This window comes from Pinus tabuliformis, chromosome 2_2, assembly GCF_031772625.1.
Source record: "Pinus tabuliformis cultivar Carrire ecotype Pingquan chromosome 2_2, CPIR1, whole genome shotgun sequence".
NCBI classification, from domain to species: domain Eukaryota; kingdom Viridiplantae; phylum Streptophyta; class Pinopsida; order Pinales; family Pinaceae; genus Pinus; species Pinus tabuliformis.
This window is the reverse complement of record NC_142300.1, coordinates 595665363-595688462: the sequence shown is the minus strand read 5'-3', so window position 1 is coordinate 595688462 and position 23100 is coordinate 595665363. Positions and strand designations below refer to the sequence as shown.

At 38.1% G+C, this 23100-nt stretch overlaps 1 pseudogene; it reads right to left on the bottom strand.

Moving 5' to 3' along the window:
- Nucleotides 1-19604, bottom strand: part of LOC149194061 (subtilisin-like protease SBT2.3) — a 105750-nt pseudogene extending 86146 nt beyond the window's left edge.
- Between the last annotated feature and the right edge of the window lie 3496 nt (nucleotides 19605-23100).

Genomic DNA, 23100 nt, shown 5'->3' with positions numbered 1-23100 from the left:
TGGAGATTTAGAAATTGTAATCAAATAGATGAGGAATACTATTCACTGTCTTTCTGGACATTTAAAACATTATCAATCATTAGTCTAGGACCTTAGCTCACATTTCATTACATTCAACATTTCCCCAATCCCAAGACTTCAAAATGCAAGTGCCAATATTTTTTCTAACGATACATGCAAGCTCATACCACCAGGAGATTATAGTCCTATCGATTTTCTATAGAATTAATTTTTAGGCCTTCTATTCCCAGTAACATCACCAATTCGTGAGTCTCTAATAATGATCCAGATATCATAAATTTTCTGACATCTAAAGGCTCTTATGATGACTAGATAAAAGATGAAGACCAGCATGATATCTAGCTTAAGCAAGAAACAAACGTAAGTACCATACCTAAATTTGTGGTTAAGCTAGAAGATATGTATGTTCTTAAGGAAAGATTCAAGAAACCTACTAACTCAAAGCTTCAAAGTTCAACTTTGAGGTTTGATCTAGTTAACCTTGGAACTAACCTTAAGCCTCAAAATATTAATCTAGGTCTTGGTCTTACACCCGATGAGAGATTAGCCTTTATTCATTTATTGAAGAGATATGAATTTTTTTTTACTTGGAATTATGAAGATCTTAAGGTATATGATACTTCCATCATTCAACATACCATTCCTATGATATCCGATGAAAAAACTATACAACAGAAGTTGAGAAAGATTCACCCAAACTTAGAAAATCAAATCAAGTCTGAACTGAATAAACTTCTCAAAGCCAAAATAATTTTTTCCTGTCAAACATTGAAGGTGGTTTTCTAACCTAGTTCCAATCAAGAAAAATAATGGTGATATTCAAATTTGTATAGACTTTCACAATCTCAACAAAGCTTATCAGAAGGACAACTTTCCATTGCCTCCTTTGGAACATATATTGCAATCAGCTGTGGGCTCAGAGTTAATGTCTTTTTTGGATGGCTTTTCAGGTTATAATCAAATTCTCATACATCCAGATGATTGACTAAAGAGCACATTTAGAACTAAATGGGGAACATACACTTATCGAAAGATTCCATTTGGATTAATCAATGCTAGCACAAAATTTTGGACATGGATATAGATTTCAAAGGTTTGGTGAATAAAATAATGGTAATTTATTTAGATGACATAACTATGTATTCAAGAAAACGCACTAATCATTTAAAGAACTTAAAACAAATCTTTGAACATTGTCAGAGATATGGAATTTCCCTAAATCCAAAGAAATCTTTCTTTGCTTTAAGTGAAGGTAAACTTATTATATTTATTGTATCTAAAGATGGCATCCACATAGATCTTGATAGGATAAGAGAAATTTCTGGAATCTCTTTGCCTCATAATAAAAAATCCATGCAATCTTTCCTAGGTCATATAAATTTTGTTAAAATATTTGTCCCTGACTTTTCATAAATTGTTTTACCGCTCCAATCTATGCTCAAGAATATTTTTTTTTTTAAATGGGGACATAATGAACATGAAGCTTTCAATCTTATCAAACAAGCGATTATAAATGCTCCCTCTTTAGCAACTATGAATTTTTCTAATCATTATTTTTTATATACTTTTTCTTCCGAGACATCATATGCAACGATTTTGACATAGGTCAATGATGAGAAAGCTGAAGCACCACTTTATTTCTTTAGCTCCAATTTGCAAGGTGCTAAATTGAATTCTTTAGATGTTGAAAAACAGGCTTTTGTTGTTTTCAAATCAATAAAAAATTTCAGACCTTTCCTTCTTAAAACTCATACCAAAGTAATAGTTCCATTCTCATCAGTGAGAAATTTACTATTGCAAAGAGAATTAGGTGAGAAAAGAGAAATTTGGGTAATAGCATTGCAAAAGTATGACATTGAGATTAGACCAGATAAAATTGTTAGAGGTCAAGGTTTTTGCAAAATGTTAACTGGAGCATCCAACCTACCAGCACCAGAAGATTTAGGTGACGATATACAAATGTGTGAGGTAAGCCTCAACAATACTAAATCTAAATATGTTGATATGATCTTTTATTTGAAAAATGGATACGCTCCTATGCAACTTAGTTACAAAAGAAAAATGGCTTTGAGATTAAAAGCTAAGCAATATGAAATCATCAATGATGTTCTTTTAGGAAAAATTATGATTCTGTTTTACTTAGGTGCCTTGAAAAATTTGAGGCATAAAAGGTTTTTCAATAACTCCATGATGGACTATCTGGTGGACATTTTGGAGGAGACACAACAATGCATAAAGTCCTGCATGCTGGCTATTATTGGGCAACCTTATTCAAAGATGCACACGAATATGTAAGGAAGTGTAAAATTTGTCAAATCGCTGCTGGAAGATAGAGGAAACCTGCATTACCATTACAGCCAGTTAACATTGAACAACCATTTGAGAAATGGGGACTAGACATAATAGGTGAGATCGTTCCTCACTCTTCAAAGCAGCATAGATATATCCTTACAAAAATTGATTACTTCACTAAGTGGGTGGAAGAAATTCCACTCAAGGTAGGAAATTCTGAAAACATCATTGAATTTACTGATCAATTTATTATTACCAGATTTTTCCTACCACCTTCCCTCATGTTTGATAATGCATCTTATTTCACAGGAAATATTGTGACAAGATTTGCTCTTAAAAGAGGTTTCAAACTTAAATATTATGATAACTATTATCCTCAGGGAAATGGTTTAGCTGAATCTATGAATAAAAATCTCATAAGGATAATCAAACAAACTATTGATCCAATTCAAAAAACCTGGCATAAATCTTTAGCATTTTCTCTATGGGCAGATCGAATAACATAGAAGGCCTCAATAGGCACTTCTTCTTTTAATCTGGTCTATGGGAAAGAAGTTTTTCTTCCTACAAATGTAGCTATTCCATCTCTAGCCCTGGTTCAATTTATTGAATAAATTCCTTCCTCTTATATGCAATTAAGGCAATCGAAAATCCTCAAACTGAAAGAAGAAAGAAATGAAGCCAAGATCATACATGCACATCATCAAAAGTTAGAGCAATCTTCATTTGATGCAAATTATGTAAGTCCTAAATATTTTCAACTCAGAGACCTTGTATTGAAGTGGGATAAAGCACATGAGAAAAAAGGTAAGAATACCAAATTCCAAAGAATGTGGCTTGGCCCATTTCAGATTATGGAACAAATCGGTCCATCAACGTTTCTATTGCAAGATTTATCAAGCAAGAGAGATTCACTGCCTGTGAATGGGCATACTTTGAAGAAGTATTTTTCATAGAAGATAACCTCTTCTATCCCTTGTACACTATTGCCTTTACTTTTCCTAGGAAAATAAAGTGAAATAGTATTTACTTTTGGTCTTTCAATAAAAAATCTCTTTTATATTTTGATTTTTTTTCGCTTGTATAAGTAGAGATTGTTAGAAAGATAACTATGACATTTGAAAAATAAGCTAAGTTATATTTTTCTAAAATTTGCTTGTTTTCCACCAAAATCATTTATCCGTTGTGAAACCTCAACTTTATAAAGAGACCTTTGATCTATTATCAGTCAAGAAAAGTATCTCTAACAAAGAAAAGACTCTCTATAGATAAGCACCTTTAACTCTATAATTTCCATCCAGAAACTCTTAAGGAGTCAATGTTTCTCCCCATCTAGTAAACTTTTCTCTTTTTAGAGTGTAATTCTAAAATATACTAAAAATTAAAGGATAAGAGGTCTCATTAAGAGCCAACTTACCATGTTCATAGGGGAATAATAAATTGACATTACCAATACCGCATATCAAAATAGGGTAATGGCTTGATATTATTTTTATCAAAATACAAGGGGTATCATCACGAGCCAACTTGTTCAGTTGAACTACAACCAGTGAATGGAATTTTCACTTTTTGGCCACCAAACCAAGACAATGACCTTTAAGTAGAAAAAATGAAAATATTTAGAAGAGAAATAAACTGTATAAAAAAGAAAGAGAAGAGAATAAGTATATGAGTCTAAATTTAGCTCTAAAAATTGCACTCTTATCTAGATGGGATACAAAACCATTGATGGTTAAAAGGTAACCATGTCGAGCCTATGCATGCATGCTGGCAACAGAGACTCTACCTGTGACAAATGAGTACATCTAAAAGCTAATCTGGAAGAGCCCCTCGCTTTATCTTTGAACCAAGTAAAGATTGATATAGTCAAAGGAATTTTCATTTTGAAGAGGATATCAAATGGATGGTAATTAGGTGAGTTTTGTTTTCTTATTCAGAGAAATGTTACTTGTCTTAAATTTCATGTAATTCCTATTTTTTGAACTATCTTTATTTTGGAATTTTTATAAGTTTTAAAAAATTATCAAAGATAAATGGTTCTTCCAATGAATCACAAATTGTTGTACTGTTCAACAACCCCCCATTTATTTATTTAATAGTTAATATTCTATTGATAAATGGGGACCCTTTATAAAAAATCCTCCAAAAAACTTAACACTTAAGCAGTTTCTTTTTCAATTCTTAGGAATAAATTTCTAAATAATATAAGGTATGAATCCAAAACCATTTATGACTGGCAATTCTTGCTTTATCGCATATCGTTGGATCATGTGTGTCAAAGGTTAATTAACAAATAGGGATTTGCGAATTGTGATAAGAAGGGATCACCGTAATAAACTTATGGTATCATTAAAATTTCCATTTAAAACTAAGAATTAAAGTATTTCTTATAGAATAAAGTGCATATCGTAATCGCATATCAGCGTTCACAAAAAACAAAACTAACAAAATGTTTGGAATAAGTGAATTGTGATATTGCGATGTAACAAGCCAAAACTCATCGCATCATGACCCTTACTCAAAGGCCAATCTTGTGAACTATGAAAACTTTGCAAAACACGATATGAACCGAACCTGATGGAAGTATATGATAAATGTTATAAACTTTGGTTAAGTTTGGTACATAGTAAAAGGTTAGTTTATCTAATAAATATTCATTCAAGCAAAATGCCTTTTAAATGATAAAAGGTACGCCGCTCACATCGCATCTCGCAAAATTCTAAATAACTCCAAAATAATGCATAATGGAAAATGCAATATTGCAATAATCTTTATTGTAATCGCATAATCGGCATTTCACACATTAAACTCACCACATTAAAAAATTTTCCTTATAGGTTTGTGATGTGATGGCTTAAATGAATATTAAAGGCAATGATAAAATATCTTAGTGCGTATTTAATGAGTTTTAATGGAATTTATGTATAAAATGACTCCACATGATTTGATATCTTTCATCTGCATTTTCGAATAAAATCTTATTCCTTGTCACCATTTGGAGTTAATTGTATCATTGAATTTTCATTGTCATTTTTACTTTGTGTTTATTTGATAATCTCCATTTTATCCACTTCAAGAACCTCTGAAGAAAACAAGTTTTGAGAAGATGGCAAAGAAGGGAAAAGCTACTGCATATGAGAAATCATACATGATACCACTTTTCTCTGATACCACCTACAACAAAGACGGAGGAACCACATCATGGGAAGCTATGTATAACCTACTGGAAGAAGAGACACCCTGGACATTGGAAACGAATGCAAAAGCTTATATCGAAGAATCATCTAAGGCTTTCTACTTTGAGACTACATGCTCATTTTTATACATAATAGAAGCAATACCTAAGATATTAACATACAGAGATATGGTAAAATGAGTGATTGACGATGTAGATGTCTTAGACAAAACTTTTAGGAATTCAAGACATGAGGTCATGGGGTATTTCACACCAGACAATTTGTGCCAGATGTACCATCTACGAGAGCCTCTAAATCTCTATTATAAATATTTCCTTGAGCATTTTTCCAAAGAGAACGAGGACACATTGGATGTTACACAGACGTGGAGGTCAGGCGAAGGCAAATTGAAACAAGAGAATTCTGGTATGTACCCGATTTCTTCCCTCTTTTCCCTACATAATTTCACAGCTGCGATGATGTGTATATTATTTTGTGAAGCTGATAGAACCAAATTTTCTATGGAATGGCTCCCATTAATTGATGCAGTAGTTAACACAAAAATTATGAACTGGAGTCAGATTTCATCAGACAATTTACCCATGGCTATTAGGGAATATAGACAAACAAGAAGTGTTTCCTCAAGAATTTTTCCTCCTTTTTATATGAGCACTTATGTTATGGACGTCATTTGTTTTTTTTCTCAATTTCCAAAAATGGGCTGGAAGTGGATTGTACAAAACCCTCTCCTCATCCATCTCTACCATACAATCTTGTGGGAATCCCAATTCAATCCCCATTTTTACAAAATCTACCAGGGTGTTATGCTGCCTATTCATAAAGCCATTTTCGATAGAATTCCCCCTAGGTTTTCCGAAGAAGCCAAGATAGACATCTTTCCAGTCGCAAGATGGTTCTATGAAGAAACATCTTTCCACACAGCAGGGGAGGGTGGTTTAACCAAAGCCTTGAGGGAATAGAAGAAATCCATTTGGCCAGACTTCCCATTATACAATGTGGTGCTTTCACACTACATGGCTATGGATAGGCAGTAAAAGAAGTAGAGATTATTATGTCTCTGAAATTGGCCACAGTTCTAGTGCGACAATATGACACAAATCATGTTGCTAAAGAATTTACCACTATGGTTAAAGTCAAACATTTTACTGATGAAGAGGATGCCTTTGATGATCTCTTTCGAGGAGCCAAAACAGTTGCATGGTTCCTACATTTAGTTTCATTATAGTTAAGCCTAGATGATATTAATGATTTTCATGTATATAGGAATAAAATATTGTTAAAGGTCCCATTGGACCTATTATAAATTGAACCAATAAGACAACCAACTCCTAGCATGCGGCTAGAGGGAAGTTCAAAGGAAACTTCTAATGAGGAAATGTAAGAGAAATCAACTCATGAGTCTGAACAGTTAGAATAACAATATTAGAATGGAGAAGGAAATCGTAATAAACATTTTGAGAAAGATATAGGGGGAAATACTGAAGAAATGACCGAACAAGCCTTTGTCAAGAAACAGACTGAGGTCGGTTCCACTTCAGCTCAAGAAAGGAATATTCCAGTCATTAACTTTGAAAAAGAAAGGGAGAAATTCAATAACAGGATCTAAACAGGTAAAAATCTTGAGGAAACATATGATTTTCAGACCCCCAAATAGACTCAACACAAAGAAAATCCAGAGACAAAAGAGCAAAGGGATACAAGCACTCAAGATATTGGGGTTATTCCCATTTTCCCCACTTCCAAAATTGTCTTGATAATTGAAGAGATGCCTCCATTAGATATATTCTACAGTCCTACTCAAAAGGCTTTAGTCAAAGGACAATAAAAGAAGAGGAAATTAGGCACCACGGCTGTTGCAACTCTAGAAAACGAATCCATGGATGTTGTGTGGAAAGACACTCCTATTGACCTATCAAAAAATCTTACGAAGTTGTCACTGTTTGTGGGAGCTTATGCCACAACAACCATTGATAAAGCAATGAAATCCTGACTGCTACTAAAAGAAAAAGAACAAAGAATTCTTCTTCTTGAACAACAATAAGAACAAGAAAAAACTAATCAACAAGCAGAACAACAGGTAGCTCAGCTTTAGAGGGAATTCAAGCAAATGTGGTTACAACACTAGGCCTTATGATCAGAAAAGGACTTGTAGATTCATCAAATGCAAGCCATGATGGATAGATTTAAAGATAACCCTTAAAATAATGAGTTCATGAAAGAAGCAATCAAACTAAATTCCCTATTAATACAACAAGAAGAAATGTTCTGTGAGAAAATCTCATAGATTAATCCTTACTGTGAGACAAGTGATAAATTAACAAACCAAGTGATTTATATGAGATTTGATGTTGGCTTGTATGGGCTTGACCGAGGTTCAGAGGTGATTTAGCCAAGCAAATCTTGGTACTACTGGCCCTTTCGGCAGCAGTCCGCGGAGCACGGACTGAGGTCACACCCAAAGTAGTATGGCAGGGTGCTAGAACCAGGTTTTCGCACCCTGGGGATGTCTGATGAGCTTTTGGGGGTCCGCGGTTTGACCCTACGCACACGTCACTACGCGCACTTGTTATTCCTTCGCAACATTATTTAATCTGTTATTACCCAATTACTTAAATTATTTGTGAAAGACTAGTGATTATTACAGCATATTCACCAATCATATCAGTGCGCGTGATAAATAAAATAGTATAAATGTAAAGAAAGCAATGCACAAGCAGATACATAGAAATAGGAATCAACTTATATTTATTATTCTTTGATCAAGATTACAGGCTTGACACTGCCCTGCGCACTTAGATGCAGGGGTCCGCACACTTAGCTGCAAACTCTACTAAGCCTCTACGCAATCAACTGCAGAGCCTCTTCCTACTACTATGACCCAATACACTTAGACTCTTACTCTATGCTCTAACCATTCGTATTCATCTCTCCTATTTTCTTCTTAGTTGCTCCTCTTACAACTTATAGCCTCTCTCTATTTATACAATCCCATGGTTCGCAGACCATGGATAGGCTGACATGACATTACATTACCTTACAATACTTAGGGCAGACAACATTATGACTTAACCTATACTTCGCGCTCCGCACCCACAATTCACGGAGTCTTACAATACAATTGACGAAAACTTGGGCTTTGAGCTCCAAAACATGTTGTGGGGGGATTCCATGCCCAACAAGCCCTGAACAAAATCATTGTGACTCATCCCCAAGTCACTCAATCGGCATGGAAATCTTGGCATAGAGTCCCTCCAACTGGTCCTGAACTATTCAGAGGTCCATAGTGTACTGTTTTGTGGTTTGCTGGATCTGTTGCATTGTTTCTTCAGAATCATCTATGTTTGAAATATTTCCTTACCTTGATACGGACATCTGTTGTGTGTGTTTATAGTCTTGTGGCCTGGTCCGGATCCTCGGGGCACGAGGACTGTGCTTTGGCTGGTTAGTCAGATAGTCGGCCCATGCATGTAGGGATTCAAGCGATTGTCGTTTACTTTGCTTGGGAAGGGTTGTCCATTGAGTTTAACTAGATGGACCATACCTCCATCTGTGACCTCCTTAACCACGTATGGTCCTAGCCAGTGCACTAAGTCTTTTACCCTGAAGGTGCGCAACTTGATATGGTGGTCGTGCCAGGCCTTTTCACATTTATTTTGTACCTACTGATGAAATCCAACAAGAAACCATTCTTCCTCAAGTTCTTCTAATTGTGCGAGCCTTTCTTCCAGAGCTTTGCAGTCCGTCATGCCTATGAGCGCTGCTATTAGTAGACTAGGTATGATGTATTCCATCGACATGACAACTTCCGTGCCATAGACTAATCAGAAAGATGTCTATCCCATCAGTTTTTTGCATTTTGTCCTGTACGCCCATAATATGGAAGGTACGCATAGGTCCCAGTCGTTTAGCTGCGTGTTACATACTTTGGTCAGCGGATGGTATGGTGTACTTTTCTTATGATACACCTAAATTCTTCTATGAGGGTGTTGATGGTTTCATTCAGGAAATGTGTTCCACAGTCACTCATTAAGATTTTTTGACAACCAAATCGTGTCAACACATTTTCGAACAAAAAATTCGCAGCCGTAGCAGCCATGCAGTCCTTGATTAGCTGTGCTTCCACCCATCGTGTCAGATATTTTGTTGCGGTGATGATGTAGTGTACACCCATCTTTCCCTATGGTTTGATTGGTCCCACAAAGTTGATTGCCCATTTTTTGAATAGTTGTAGTGTCATTTGTGGATTTAGTGGCATCTTGTCCCTTCATGATGGCTTTCCAGTCCTTTAACATATATCGCAAACCCTATAGTGTTCTTTCGAATCCTAGCACAGGGTTAGCCACCATAACCCTACGCGAAGAATCTTCTATGCAGTCGTGCGTCCTGCAAAGTGTCATCCTACAACACCCCCACGTGCTTCCGCGAGGACCTAACCTCGTTCAAATTCAGGTACGTATCTTCACAATATCACATCATTTCCCACTTTTTAGAGGTGCCCCGCAATGACCTAAAAGTCCACTGCATGCACCACAAATTCCTTCTTCTGTTGGATTGAGTATTCCTTCGGCATAGTCCCTGTTGTTAGAAAATGGATTATATCTTCGAAGTGCCCGTATGCAACACGCACTACAGAGAGTTGTGCATTAGGTAGTTCCTCCTCCAAATTCATTGGCTCCTCACCCATCTCAATTCATGACAAGTGGTCTGGTCCTGCGTTTAAGTGTCCCGACTTAACTATGACCTCAAAATCATATTCTTGAAATAGTAAAAGGCATATGCATATTTCCCCCCCCATCACAGGCTTGTTCACCAGGTATTTCAACGTAGAATGGTCAGTATACATCTTGAAATGTCTCCAAGTAAATAGTGTCAATATTTTTGGAGTGCGTACACCATTACCAACCCCTTCCGCTCAGTGGTAGAGTAGTTATTTTCTACTCTAGATAGTCGTCGACTTGCGAACGCAATCAGGTTATCCATGCCCTCCGTGCCTTCCTTTGTGAGTACAGCTCCCAACGGAATACACAACACATCAACATGTACATGAAATTCCACATCCCATTTTGGGAAGACTAGAATTGGAGCGGAGGCCAGTTTCCCCTTTAGGACATCCAAACTCTTCATGCAATCATCATTCTAACAATATTTTGCATCCTTTTTCAATAAATTTTCCATCGGCATTGTTATTTGGGCATAAATTTTGATGAACTTCCTATTGTATCCATTGTGCCCCAAAGTAGCGTGTAGTTGTTTAACACTTTGCGGTGCTTCCAAATTTAGAGTCACGACAATATTCGTAGGGTCCACCATCAAGCCTTCTTTGTAGACCACATGTCCCAGAAGGTTTCAAAAGGGAATGAGGAATGTGCACTTCTTAAGGTTCAGCACAATCTGGTGTCGGCGACAATTATCCAGCATCAAGCATAAGCTCACTACATGGTGCTTAAATAATCCAAAGACAGTCTAATCATCTAGATAGACCTCCAAGAACTTGTGGATGTATTCTTTAAATGCGACCACAACGATGCATGAAAATATAGCTGGTGCGTTCTTAAGTCCAAACGACATAACGGTGTATTGAAAGTGGCCCCATTCTATTGCGAAGTTTTTTTTCTTCTATCTTCTGGCACGATCTTGATCTGATGGTACCCTGAGAACCCATCCATGAATGAGTATGCTTCCTGACCACTAACATTTTCCAGTACTTTATCTATGAATGGTGTTGGGAATGGATCATGTACACAAGCATCATTCAGCTTCCTGAGGTCCACGAATATTCTTATTTCGCCCTTCTGTTTTTTCTCCTGTACTACCATAGGACTCACCCAGTTGGATTCTTATATTGGTTCAATAATTCCAACTGTGAGCATCTTGTCTAATTCATCGTGGACCTTCTCATTATACTTCAAACTGAAGCGGTAAGGCCATTGCTTAACTGGCATCACGTCAAGTTTCAGAGTGATCTTCATCATCCGTAAGTTGCCAATGATCCCTTTTAAGTCCATAATTTTGGTTGGGAACAAGTCTTGGTATTCGCAAAGTATCTCAGCGACCTTACCCACTATGGCATCATCCGAATAGTTCCCAAGCGTTGCATACTTTGGCTCTGGCTTCATTCCAATGTTTACCTGCTTTGTATTTAGCGGCATGGTAATGTCAGGATCCTCAATTGATGGTCCTCAAACCTCGCTACAACCTTCTGTTTCTAGAATATTAATATTTTGTGGGTACTCATCATCCTCCTCAACATTTACATTATAACACTCTAGCACGATGCTTAACTGTGTCGCCCATTCTGGCTGAAGTACTTCCATTGGCTCTTGTGGTATTTTGAAGATAATGGCTTTTACTGCTTGTAGTGCATTGTCAAAAATATCCAACCAACGATCTTCAAACATGAAGGTTAACAAAAATCCCTCACGCAAGACATACCATGGTCAAGCTCCATCTCAGTATACCAATTCATGGGTATGACATCCAAGGTATGGCAGAATAAATGTACCCATTATGGCTGTGGCTCTTCCCTGTAGACCTTGGTCCATTTCGCGAGGTGCGTGCGTGGATCATCTCATCCATCATATTTGTCTACTAGCCATATTTTTGGTTTCCCAAATTGTAGGCACATCATTCTTCTGTGGCCGTACTAGTCCTCAGAACTTCCTTATGCATAACCCACCATTGTGTGGGCATTGCGTGCAGCGCCCATTTTAGAGCATCAAATCGCTGCTGTTCTGGTACTGCACTTTCAAATTTTCTTAGAAATTCATCCACCATTGTTAATCCATCATATGTCGGTAGCTCCCTTGAATCTGTTGTCACGCAACACAGTTATCTAATCATCATGTTGCAATTAAGCGTTGTTACTTTGTGTAGCTGATTCTGCCATCGTTCTACTTCTTCGTCTGAATCTGAAGTGCAAGAGCTTTTGCTCTCCCACGAAATTATTCCATCTATAGTCAGCTTCACCCAATCCTATTCTTGCGTAGTTATCTTGTAAATACAATCGATATCATCATCACTATCATCGTCGTGCACCAGTTCAGTGCATCGCGCTCCTTTGGCTGGATCTAGCAGTACTACTACGTGTAATGACCTTTTGTCAAAGATGATTTTTCACTTCATCAGATTTATGACTCCATTCATATTGGTGGCCCAGCCTATTCCTAGTAGTTTGGTATAGGGATTACTATCATCGAAAATCTCTATCACTTCAAAATCCACTTGCACACTCGCAGCTTCAATGTCTACTGTTACCCCTTGCAATCTTTCCATGGGAAAAACCTTATGTCGGTTCGCCATTCGTAACTGGATAGGACACCACTGTAGCGTGGGTCTTCCCATGCATTCCAATGTTTTATTTGGTAGTACATTCACATCTGATCTGAGATCTATGATTACTTGATCCATTTCATACTCGCCAATTTGCACAGTCAACCTCATTTCCCTTCCTGTGCGCAGTGCATGCTTTCCAAGTTTCCAGAATACGCGTGGTTCTCCTAACCTCGAGCACCTAGCAATAAGTTCCTGTAGTCGTTTGACTGCCTTGCTATCGTTCAACAGTTTCATGCATGTCTCCAGAAAGGTAGTGAGCATTGAATGATCCATCCCTAGTTCTAGTTGATCTTTACTACCTAAAGTGAAGGCCTCCGTGAAGCTCTTCTTAGCTTCCATGAATCTCTCCTTCACACATTCTAAATCAAATTCAAGTTCCTTTGTAGGAGCCTTGCAAACCAATTTACTTTCTTCTAGCTTCTTCCCTTTACCATCGCCCATGGTCATACTGCTCCTGAGCATCATGTTTACATTTGGGTCTTCTTCGTGAGGCTCAAACCTCATCATTTGTAAATTCTGAGTCGGAGGCAGCTGGAGTACCCATTTTTCGAGCATCCTCACTATCAGCGAAGGGAAGTCTTCTGCCTCATGATCAAATTGAGTATAGTACCAACATGATGTCCTTGTTGGGTTTGTACAATCGTGGGCATAGTGCTCTGACCCTCCGCAATTGTAAAAAATTAGTTATCCGCGACCCCTTCCTGGTCCCATTCCACCTTGTCCTCAACTGCACCCCTGGAATCCAGCACGTGTCATCCCTATATTTAGGTTGAGCGCTTTCATTTTGGTCTGCACCCTATAGGCAGGAGTCTGATCCATCATTATTTCGTAGCTTTGGCAGGTTCATTCATCATGGCCTATCGACCTACAGAAATTACAAAAAAATTGTTGGTATGTCTCCGTATACTTCTGCAATAGATGACAATTATCCGTAGTGTGTTTTTCTCCTATTTGACAGATCGTGAACCATAATGTAGGTGTTCCGCTCGGTCGTGCCTATGCCTCGGGTCTTAAGGGCACCGACACTCCTCTTGCCAAGTAATTCACAAACACTAGACAATGGTCCTTGTCATGCCCTTGGCCTTTGCATTTTATGCACCATACCTCCTTGTGCGCCTTTGGCTGAGGTGTCCTGTCCTGTTTCAAATTCTACATTTCCAAACACAAATTTTGTAGTTGCGGGTGGATTTGTTGGACTCCCAACACAGGGTCTTGTATAGGGGTCTCATGTAATCTCATTGCCATCTCCAAAGCTTCGGCCTAGGTGGAAAGCTTTTGTTGTGACAGCGCCATCCTTAAGTGTGGCGTAAGTGATGCTACAAACCATGCGCGGTGTTGTCCATCTGTCAAAGTCATATTGGCTTCACGAATCATACTCTTCAGCCTTTTGTCCAGATCCTAAGGGTCTCACCTGGGAGAATCACGATCTCCTTAAACCCAATGATTGATTGGGTTTCTAACTTTGGCTTGCTAAATTCCCTATTCATCGTGACCTGGATTTCTGCGATTCCTGCGTTTGGATGGTCATTAGAATGATTGATGTACCAAGTTAACACGCGATCCTGCAACATGCTTACCAGCGTAGCCTTCCTAATATTGTCATCCACAATGCCTTTTGCTTCCCATACTGCTCTTACCATGAACCAAAATTGGTCCAAAACTTCATTCCCCACTCCTTTGAATACCGGTAGTTTGATCACACGCACCATACTGAATTTTGGTGGTGGCAGAGGTGGGGTGGGTGGAGATGGAGGTGAGGAGGGTGAGATGGGTGGCGGTGTGGGTGGAGGTGGTAAACATAGAATTCACTGCCTTATCAAACTGACTGCACTTCTCAGAGAAACTTTCCTAAGTTCTTCCTCACTTTTCCGCGAGGGTGAAATTAAGGGACTGGTTTTTAATTCTTCGTTAGCTTCACTTCTGTAGATCTTCCCACTTTGCGTAGCTCCAAACATTGATTTATTCACATAACCCACTTTTCACATAATAACATCTTAATACAAGTGTTCAAAGATTTAATATACTTACGTCGCGGTCCCTTAAGGAAACGTTGCTTCACCTCACTGTAGTTGACGGTCGTATCTACCGTGAAATCAATGATAAATCATCCTATAATTCAGTCGAGAAAATGGTCCACAGCCCGCATGATCTTATCTCCTGATGCTTCTAGTATGCGCGCTAATTCCAGAGTCCACATGATTGATTTATCGAGTCTACACCTCCCTTGACTATCTACTAGCTTCGTGATCCACTCATACAACTCAGAAGGAATGGACACAAAGAAAATTTCATGGATTTTCGTATACAAGTAGAGCTCCAACCATTGTTCCCTAGATACTCGCTAATATCTCTTTTCCTGTGCCATGAGCTCATGAATCTTCTTTTCCAACAACCCTTCAATTTCCTTCTTTGTTGGATTCTAGTGGCATGACATTAGACATCCCTTATGCAGATCCCGATCCCAGCAATGGAACCATTTGTTGGCTTGTATGGGCCTGACCCAGTTTCAGAGGTGATTTAGACAAGCAAATCTCGGTACTGCTGGCCCTTTCGGCAATAGTCCGCGGAGCGCTGACTGAGGTCTCACCCAAAGTAGTATGGGAGGGTGCTAGAACCAGGTTTCCACACCCTGGGGATTTCTGATGAGCTTATGTGGGTCCACGGTTTGACCCTACATGCACGTTGCTACGCGCACTTTTTGTTCCTTCGCAACCTATGATGTTGCTTCCACGTAGCCCTAGTCGGGGCACAACCCGTATTATACCCAAGTTCCTTGCTATTTAATCTATTATTATCCAATTATTTAACTTATTTGTGTAAGACTAGTGATTATTACAACATATTCAACAATCATATCAGTGTACAGGATAAATAAAACAGTATAAATCTAAAGAAGGCAATGCACAAGTAGATAAACAGAAATAGGAATCAACTTCTCTTTATTATTCTTTGATCAAGATTATAGACTCGACACCGCCTTGCACACTCAGCTGCAGGGGTCCATGTACTCAGCTGCGGCCTCTACTAGGCATCTGTGCACTCAACTACAGAGCCTCTTCCTACTACTATGACCCAATACACTTAGACTCTTACTCTATGCTCGAACCATTCGTATTCATCTCTCCTATTTGCTTCTTGGCTTCTCCTCTTACAACTTAGAGCCTAGCTATATTTATACAATCCCATGGTCCACGGACCATGGGTAGGTCGACATGACATTACATTACCTTACACTACTTAGGGAGGGAAACCCTATGACTTAACCTATACTTCACGCTCCACGCCCACAATTCATGGAGTCTTACAATACCTTTGACAAAAACTTGGGCTTTGAGCCCAAAACATGTTGTGGGGGGATTCCATCCCCAACATTTGAATATGAAGAAATCCATAAAAGGATTTCTGAATTTATTACCTGGCAGGAGTCGGATGACGGAATAAAGGCTGACCAACCAAAAATAGAATAATCCCACAAAGTCATTTTATTTACATATTGGGATACACCATTAAAACAGGCAAAAAGGGAAAGAGAGACAACAACAAGTGCAACAAGCACTATAATAGAAGTCATTAATGAAAATGTCCACAATGCTAACCTTGTCAAAGAGTGTATACTAGGGTCTCTCCCAAATATCAAGCAATTGGAACAATAGTGGAAACAGACAGTGCAGACCAAGGAAGAATCAATCAAACGACTGACGAAACTAGATTGGGTGATATAGTAGCAATATCTAGTAAAACCACATAGCCAGTGGATGACTCTGTGGTGTTTAACTACCTCTACACAAAATATGGTTTCATATTTATCAGATCCCATATTTGTTGGACAGTTAAAATCCACAATCGTTTAGCCCCCACAACTCAAATCAATGATTGACATTTGTAATCTCAAAGATCAAGTTAGCCGACTAAGATAGTTCAAGTTGAAAGAAGCTTTTCATTATTTTAATTCTATTTTTAGTTTTATTTTTTCTTACTCTGAGGAAGGTTGTTTGAAACCTCCTCAACTTTTTTTGTAATAAACTATTTTTGAGGCATGTATTTTAGTATCTCAACCCCTCTCATGCATTTTGAGAGGGGTCCATAATTTTATCAAAAACAATTTTCAAGACATTACACTTCTATATTTTTTGGAAGGTTTTGATGAAATTATTGGAACAAGATATATTTTTCTTTGAATATCGAGCATACTCTACTAAAATTACACTTCTGGACTATTAGAGTGTATTTAATTGGATGCAATTGGACCAATGTTGTTGAGCCCATGAGTAGGACCTTTCATATATGGTACTTTTATCGTATGATTGTGTTTTATTTATGGATTAGTAGTACTCTTTCTCTTGATTGTCTTATGTATGAAAATATAAGTTATAGTTCTGCATTATTGCACTTTTGTATGATGTTTTAGTTGTGATTCTGTATTGAATACATGAACAATTACTATATGTGATATAGTTTTCTCAATTGTTTCTTCTAACTATTATCCAAAACAATTATCATTAAATGATTTTATTTCTTATGGTAGTTGAATGATATTTATTACCATTACTTTGAGACATCTTTGTAGATCGCATACCTTAATTTATTCCCAAGTATATTTATAGTCAGATAATGTTAGATTAAGATATATGTATGTGTTTATTATTTATATTAGATTATACTTGTTTGAATCATTCCCTGTTACATCTTATATCACCCCAACAACATTATTAAATCAATCCTCTCTAGGAAATTGGTCCCATTAGCCCCAGTTGGATCCAGTATACCAAATGGAAAAGGAGCCGCTTTTATGGTCCAAACTGGGTGTTTATCCCCCATCTTGCCGCAACAAATTTCGAGGCTTCAACAGTTACCAACATGATCCATGAGCCTCAAGGATAAGAGCTCGCTCTAATGACTCCCTAATTTAACAGTTCCTACACCTATTTCTTGATTTCCTTCATCTCGATAGAATCCATCCTGTACATGCCAACATTCAGTAAAGGAGCATCATGTTGTAAATGGATCTCATGTTGGATTTCACGTTTATAGGGAAATCCTCTCAGTTCCTGAAACAATCCATCACAATCAAAGATAATTTCAAATAATTCTTTCTTATGATCAAGATTACTGCCTATGAAATCATCATCCATCTCGGCCTCTTTCACTCTCACTCTCATGAGCATGCACCCTTTGCTCGAATTAACCAATCATTTAATCTATCCTAAACTTATAAGGCTAGCATTAAATTTTATATGTTGAGCTCTGACTATATACTCTACCCCATCCTTTGTGAGGTGGTATTTGTCTTCATGCCGAAAGAAAATGACGTTTCTATCATATAGATATGGGCTTCCCAAGATGATTCAACAAATGTCTAAAGGAACTAAATCTAATTCTACCTCATCAAGTAATTTAGAAGAAATAACAAATATGGCCCTACATTGCTTGGTGACCAACAATTTGGCTTTATTGCTTACCCATCCAAGTCGGTATGGACTCGGATGAGGCATAGTTTCAAGACCTAAATTTTTCACTAAGGACTCTGAGATTAAGTTTTCTTGGGAACCTAAATCAAACAGAGTTTCCACCTTTGTATGTTTTATGACAACTCTGATGTGGAATAACTCAATTATTTTCCACTCATTACTTACAGGCTCATTCAAATAACTACTACTTACAACTGAATCAAAACTATCAATAATAGAAAGAGTACCTCTTGCTCCCACTACTGTGATCAATGTCTCATCGTCAGAATCTAATCCAAGGTCCTACACTATTGCCACTGTCTTCTGCTTCCCCTTTCCACCGAATCTCTTCAGTCTCAACTCCGGATGCATCTTCCAGCATGGTCCTCATCATAACCATCTTTCTTGCAATGAGTGCAAGACTGCGTTGCTCCATCCCCTTTCTTGGTTGCAATAATCTTATTATCCTTCCCTTTTCCTTTCTTCTAGAATTTTCCATGCTGAGGTTTGAATGATGTCTTCTTGGCTTGATCATATTTGTTATTGCTTCCTCAACTTTCAAGATGAATAGCCTTTACGCTGGCCACATCAATTGTAGTAGGATCAAACAGTAATAGTGAGTGTCTTATGTAGCTATGTAGTGCACCAACATACTTAGTTATAGTGTCGGGCGAATCTAATGAGATGCCCAGATTGAGTTCTTACTTTTGAGATTCTTCAGTGAAGCTTTATACATTCTAGCCCTTACCTATCCTTAGATATTTCCATTCCATAAGGGCCTTTTGTTTATAACCTAAAGGGTAAAATTGGTCTTTCAATGTAGAAATAAACTAGACCAAGAGGACATAAGGTTAGCTGAATTTGTGGTGCCCTTCTACAACTTGCTCTCCCACCAAACGAGAGAAGTATCGCTCATCCAAAGAGATTCTAACTAGACTTTCACCTCATCTTCTTCGATCTGTTGGATCCGGTAATAAACCTCTATTTGTCTTATCTGTTTATTATGTTTTTATGCACTACACTCTCCATTGTACATGGGCAAGTCAAACTTTACGTCTAACTTGAAGAACGGTTTCTTAGATGTATTCTTGGAATTTCGATGAGAGTCACGAGAACCATCACTTGAAGAAGGAGAGGGAGGAGACACTTCTCCACCATCTTCATGATTTTTTTACCCATGGTCATCGGCATATTTCTTCTCATGCCCAAGTGCCTTCCAATACTTGGTGAACAACTTGTCTACTTTCTCTGCCATATCGTAGAATACCTTGCGGAAATTATGTTCCTCTTTCGAACGAGCTCCTTCATTGGCCATGTTTCTTATTTTTTGTGCATGTACTGCTTTAGGATCAAAGGACTTAAGCATTCCTTTTCCTTTTCATAGCTTGTTCTGGGTTAGCATAAACTCACACAATTCACATCTACAAAGAACTTCTCTGATACCAAACTTGATCCAAGATATTTTACTTACTTATGCATCAGAATTACATATAATAGATTTAATTAACCATGGAACTTAAAATCACGTAAAAAATGTGGAAATAAATAGAAGAACTCAAAAACTATGACATAATGATTTGATTACAAAGTTCATCGAATTTGGACTATGTCTCTGGTTCCTGCTCAATAGTCGAGAGGCCTTCACTCTATTAGTGGGATAAAAGAGATTAAAGTACAAACAACAAGCAATTACAATACATATACCTCCAAGTTGGAAGATGGGTAGAGAATGGAGAGGCCAGCTTTAGAAAATAGATAGGACTATTGAACTCCTGGCAAAAAATAGTACAACAACACCTATCTAAACTCCCAATTTGGATAATCGAGCCTTCTGCAACCTCTCGAAACCTCCCTACTGCCCAAGGCATGGTTTGACCTGCTTCCAGGGTCAGGGTCTATTGCGTGTGTGTGCTTCTGAACTATCTACTGACTCCCCATGCCTTTTTCCGACACAACAGTCATATATATAAGCATGGTGGCATCCCTCAAAACCGGGGCAGTTTTAACATAATAACCAAGTTTAGGAAGGTAGGATCGGGCTGGAAGGTTATATGGCAACAACCTTGTAACAATAGTGAAATCTTGTTTAAACATAGTAAACCCATTAACCACGCTTAAGGCCCAGTGACATGTCAACCAATGCTTTTAACTATCAGATGGCAATCGAAAGCCAATACAACAGACACTTATGCGATATATGGACCCGCTAGCTTATAGAACATAATATATAATATATTGCATCCAACTCCTCCTTGCAAATTACAATCAGTGTGGAACCCATCGATGTATCAACCCATCTTCAGCACTCTACGATATGGCAGACCCACTGAGATTTATAAACCACAACATATAACATATCAAGTCCAGATCCTCCATTCAAATCGCAATCGGCATGGTGCCGGTTGTCACTCCATGCTACCACTCCCCTCTTGCGAACTGTGATTGTGATATATACTGCATCGCAACTAGACTCCAGTGAGGCCGATACGTATAGGTGTTCCACCTTTTACCTGCAATATGTGATATCTCAATCGCAACCGGGACCCTGCCAGGGTCGATTCTTAAGTCACTTCTTCCTCTTGCGTCGATATGCGATATGCGGGACCCAGTGCCAACCTACCATGTGGTGTTCCCTCATTCATTGAGACTTTTTCCATGTCATCTTATCTTGCCACTTGGACAAGTCAAAATCAAACTTTGACTTGCTCTAATTTCATCATTTGGACTTTGATTTGAGTGTTGCTAGGATGATGAGCACTTTGATCCGATGCTAAGTTTATCCAAATTCTTCCACTTTGAGTTTTGAGCCTTTTACCATGCCGATGGTACTTTTATTAAGATCCACCTGGATCAATCCTCCAGGATCCTCCTGGATCAACCAGTTAACTGAAGATGCACTCATAAATAACTCATGCATGTCAGTTCTGAGGAAGACCCTGTTGAGATTAGAGTTTAGGGATAGTGTACTATCAGCTGTATAATTTTCCATTTTTACAAATCATGCATGTAATCAGTTGAGGGCCTATGATGGATTGTGTAGTTATGGAGAGAGAATTTCCCAATTAAATATGGGCTAATTCCCTCGGGAATTGCGTTAGGAAGTAGGGGCTTTGTAGACAATAGATTTGGCTAAGTGTTGGCTTGAGCTAGCTTTTGAAGCAAACATATATATTATACCTGCATAGGAATTGTTCTGGTTGAACAAGCATTATATTTTCTTCTCACATCTTCTGGTCAATGCAATATAGTTAGTCAGGGTTTCGAGTAGTTGCTTTCCCCAGAGAAATATTGTGTTATCCACGATTGAAATTCTTCCTTTTCTACTTATTTTTTTCATCGATCAATTTTGGTTCCACTGAAGAGTAGAGTAGATTCTTGTGTTGTGCTTTAGCATATCAAATAATTTGTTGAATATATAGTAAAAATATACATGGTATCTGAGATGAAGACAATATAGAAGAGGAGAATTCAAGCTTGTTGTGTAGGTGAAATCGAATTTGCAGGTTCATACTTCAGAGTTAGAAATATGTCATTCTACGGTTTGAGACTTGAGTATGCCCTGGAGGAAATATCAAATTACATAGCTTGGAAGGATAGGACATAGGCAGCGCTGGAAGACAATGGGCTCAAGGAATTCATAGATTATGGTATTCTAAAGCCTCCAACATCTGATGCTAATGATCTAGATGAATGGAGAAATTGTGTGGCAAAAGTGATAAGGATTATCCTAGAAGGAGTTCAAGATCACATTATCTCGAATCTCCATGGTAAGGAAACTCCATTTTCAATGTGGAAGGAATTGACAAACCTATTTCAAAAATAGAGGTGACCACAGGTAGCTGGAATTGAAGGGAAAAATTAGAAAGATCAATATGGAGAAGGGCGACTCAATTCTGAAGTACTTGACCATGTTCACTCAATTTTAGGATGAGCTTGGAAGTGTTGGGATTACTATTACTAAAGACAATATGGTGAGCCTAGCACTTTTAGGACTTCCCAAGAGATAGCATAGTTATTAGGACTCAGAAGATACCAGAGTGGGAGCGGTTATGGCCTGGCTTGGTACAGGAAGAGATTCAACAGAACAACAGAGACAAATCCTCATCAAAGCATGATGATGTGGAGAATTGGGCCTCAGCAGGTAAGGAAAAGAAAGAGAAGGGGAGGTCATCCAATTCGAGATTAGATTCTCATTATGGTGGCAAGAAGGACATGTTGAAAGTAAAATTCTTTCACCGTCACGAGCTAGGAAAGTTTTCCACAAAGTGTCTACTTGAGAAGGATGGTAATAAGATCTATGGAGGAGCGTTAGGTGAAGCTCTTTCTTCATAGTTCGAACTAGACTTTACCCTCATTTCTTGTATGTTGTCATTGATGATGGGTAGTGTGTAGTACCTAGACAATGGAGCTTCTTTCCACATGACTTGTAACAAAGAACTCTTCAGTAACTTGGAGGAGAGGGATCTCCAGATGCATATTGATATGGGTGATGATGGGAGGTATAGCATTACATAAATTAGTACAATTACCTTTCAGATGGAGTCAGGTTCTCCCCTCACTTTGTGAGATGTTACCTATGTTCCTGGGTTGAAGAAGAACTTGGTATCTATTGCCATGTTGTAGGATAGAGGCTATGATGTGATATTTAGTAAGGGAAAGGAATTCCTTCACCACATAGCTACAAGAAGATGAAGAGGATAGGGGTTTTAGTGAAGAACCTCTACAAGTTGGAGGTAGAAAATTGTGTTTCCTTGAGCACTAAAGAAAATAAGGTGTAGAGCCGACACATTGGTGAGTTGTGGTATAGGATA